The sequence below is a fragment of the Brienomyrus brachyistius genome, chromosome 9 (assembly GCF_023856365.1).
Source record: "Brienomyrus brachyistius isolate T26 chromosome 9, BBRACH_0.4, whole genome shotgun sequence".
In the NCBI taxonomy this organism is placed as follows: domain Eukaryota; kingdom Metazoa; phylum Chordata; class Actinopteri; order Osteoglossiformes; family Mormyridae; genus Brienomyrus; species Brienomyrus brachyistius.
The window spans coordinates 4,929,902-4,933,382 of NC_064541.1; the positions used below are offsets into that span (position 1 = coordinate 4,929,902).

The following is a 3,481-nucleotide window of genomic DNA, read 5'->3' on the forward strand; positions in this document are numbered from 1 at the left end:
CCAAACCATTCAGCATGGTACACAAGGGAGACAAGTAAGCATGTGTGACATCAAAGAACTGATTGCAGCAACTCAGCCTTTCCACAACATTAAAAGCCGCTTATTCCCCCCCATGCCATGAAGAAATAATCTCTGTGGCTCCCCCTCTCCCCCTCCCTCAGCCCCCCAGTCTGGCTTGAACATTTGCACTTCCAGTAAAAATGCGCCCCAAACACACTGACACCAAACTCAGCACCGGTGCTCCCGTAAAATCCCGTGATTCAGTCTCAGAAGCACTGGCTCCCCTGCCCTCCTCTGAACATTATTAAAGCTACACCCTGAACACTCTGTGTGACTGACATGAATGAGAAGCATCTTTATTCATAATCTCTGTAGCGGAGGTCAGAATACAGAGTGTCATTATTCCCGTCTTTCTTCTGTCTCCTGGGTTTTGGCTTCTTAAGGTTCAGGGCAGCGTAATTCAGTGTGTCCTCGTCATGGCACTGTGGAGACAAAGATGGCAGAATTGGATGGATCAAATCGGTTTGCTATTACCTATTTTCACAAATAGCACTTAAAATGCTGATCCCAGGATGGAAATCAGTCTGAGGTTCATTTGTTTTACTGACGATTTGTAATTTGAAATATTTATTACATACTTGCTTGCGTGACCATTCCACTTTTGATATATCACTGTTCTTTTCATCTCGTTTAAAATATATAACACATCAATATATTATTTAATTTCGCACGGTATCATACCGTGGTCAGATAACATTCCGAATTTTCAAGCAATCAACATCCTTTTTGTCTCAAAAATGAAAGTAAAAATGACTTCTGTCAATTTAAGTGTGCATGTTTGGATACGTGTCATTTGTTCTCATATATCATATATAATAAAATGCTATAAAGGAGACTTGGTAATAAAAGTTATTGATATGCAACTTATTGCAACATGTATATTCAATAGATTTTGCAAAATATGAAAGATATAATACAAAAATGTAAATCTTACAGTACAAAAAGGTTTATATAAATAAGGTGAGATTTAATAATGGATTTTAAAACTGTATTACCTGCAAGAGTGGTTTTAATATGAAAAATGTTATCTATCATAAAACAATTTTATATTTCTATAATTTGTTAAAATCTACATTTTGTCCTTCTGAGTGCATAAAGCCGGGCAGCGTACCTGCACAGTGTGTACAGGTCAGTTTACATCTTATACAAATGAGAGCAACGTTCAGAATAATGCTGCAAGATAAAACTATCAGCAAGCCAGAGTGAAGAGGATCCAGCAGCTTCTGAAAGCCTGTAACAAAGAGATAGATTTCAGCATAATGATATAGAGACACATTTCCCATTTGCTTACATTACATTAGTTAAAGATCAAATCGATAACACATTACAGCAGTTGTTTTGTAAATAGTCCATTTTTAACATGAACTTCTAGTATTTTGCATTTTAAACCTTTTATATTTAATATTTGAAATAATTATTAAATTAGGCTCCGGACCCCCCGCGACCCAATAGGATAAGCGGTTTGGAAAATGGATGGATGGATGGATATTAATATTTGAAATAATTATTAAATTAGGCTCCGGACCCCCCGCGACCCAATAGGATAAGCGGTTTGGAAAATGGATGGATGGATGGATAATTATTAAATTAACATCTGTGTAATTTAATTTAAGCACTTAAATTAGAAAATTCATTACATTAAAAAAAAGAATAAATGTCTTAATAGCAGAATAAGCTAAATAAAACTTTGAAGCAGATATACTCTCCACACTGGGTGCTACCATCTATATCCAGCTGTGTGCCGTTCCCAAACAGCATCTCCCCACACTGGGTGTTACCATCTATATCCAGCTATGTGCCGTTCCCAAACAGCATCTCCCCACACATGGCCACAGCGCAGTAGTAAGTCCCAGCATCGGAGAGGCTGAGGTTCCCCTTGGGGAGGCTGTAGACGCAGCTCCGTGTAGGAGATCCAGCCTCAGGGCTCTTCTCACACTCATCACTGCTGTTTCCATGGCTGTAAATGACTCCAGGAAGGGATTCTCCTGATCCATGTCTGAACCATAAACACTGTGTTCTCCTGCACAGCTCCCAGTCTCTATCATACACTGCAGGCTCACAGAGTCTCCTGGCTGCAATGTGTCAGACACAGGCTGCTGTACCACAGTCCTGCTGTTGGAGTCTTACCTGAAAAGCAAAATAGTCATGATGACAGCCCTTGAGAATAACAATGGAAAATACAGATCCTCAAAAATTGTTCTTACAGATTTTTGGGAACTGAATCGATGTTCTTCTAGCCATCCAAGAAATCAGTAACTTCTTGGAGAACAGCTGACATTCTTCTCTCTTTTTATTGTATTACTGCTTATTAGTATATATCAGGTAACACTATACATTAACTGCACCTACATAATACCTAAATAAAAAATTATATGATAATAACAAACATTATAATCATATAATGTCTTGTATAATGTATGAAGGTAGATGAATATAATTAATTTCATTCAAAGAAATGAAGTGTGTAAAGTGTACTTTATATTTTCATGATTTTCGTGACTTTACATTTGGTTTATGTTGCCCCTTTTCCACAGGAAGGTATTTATTGTTTTTGCATATTTAGCTCTTGATGTGTTTTGGTATTTTTGAGCATTTTGCTGTAGTACCTGCATAATTTAATTCAAGAGCCGAAGAGCTGTTTGCCCATTACTAGTTTGTCTATCTTTTAACATTAAAGAAAAAGTATACATAGTAAAAGGAATTACTTGGTTTCGTAGTTCCTCCTATTTATTTTCTTATGCACACAAAAGTAAGTTTTTCCGTTCAACCATAGCACTACAGCGAAAAGCAAAACGTCATGGCAATACAATTATGCTTTATTCCAATACACAATTGCTAATTTTTCATTATTATTACATTTATTCAGCATAATATCTTCAAAGGTTTCATGATTTAATTGCAATCTTCTGGCCTGAAATCTTTTCCTGCTACACTGAAGACTCTCTCAGCGTGTGCAGAGAAAGCTGCAGCCAAAGGGTTGGCATCCTCTGATAAACATGGTTGGTTCAGGTATCGGTGACATTATGTGAACCTTTCATGGCAGGAATAGGGACTAGTTTGACTTTTGATGCAGGAAAAGTGTTTGGGACGTTTCTTAGGTTAGAAACTGCCGTCACTGCAGCCAACACTGACTTTTAAGGAGAGACACTCAGCTCTTCCTATGAGCAGATCCACCATGGTGCACAAAATGACAGTATAATTATTATTTTAGGTGACACTTCAAATGTTGCATTATTTCATTCTTTACAAAACGACATTTTTATAACATTGATGTATAACAATGTTAATGTGTTTATGTATAATTCATATTTAAATTAAAGTTCTTATTTTAGTTAAAAGCTACACCTACAGTACGTATAGAACTTGAATTTGAATCCAAACCCTTTTTCCGTTCTTCTTCTTTAAATTCAAATATAACATT

At 36.7% G+C, this 3,481-nt stretch overlaps 1 long non-coding RNA gene across 2 annotated transcripts; it reads right to left on the reverse strand.

Annotated features, from left to right (window-relative positions):
* Window positions 1-259: 259 nt before the first annotated feature.
* LOC125748370 (uncharacterized) lies at window positions 260-2,041 on the reverse strand. Of its 2 annotated transcripts, XR_007399529.1 has the most exons (4): window positions 1,839-2,041; window positions 1,172-1,291; window positions 639-685; window positions 260-482 (listed from the first exon to the last, which is right to left on the reverse strand). It is a non-coding gene; the product is annotated as an uncharacterized LOC125748370 (long non-coding RNA). The 2 variants fall into 2 exon arrangements; XR_007399528.1 differs by lacking the exon at window positions 1,839-2,041 and having other exon boundaries at window positions 1,172-1,303.
* Between the last annotated feature and the right edge of the window lie 1,440 nt (window positions 2,042-3,481).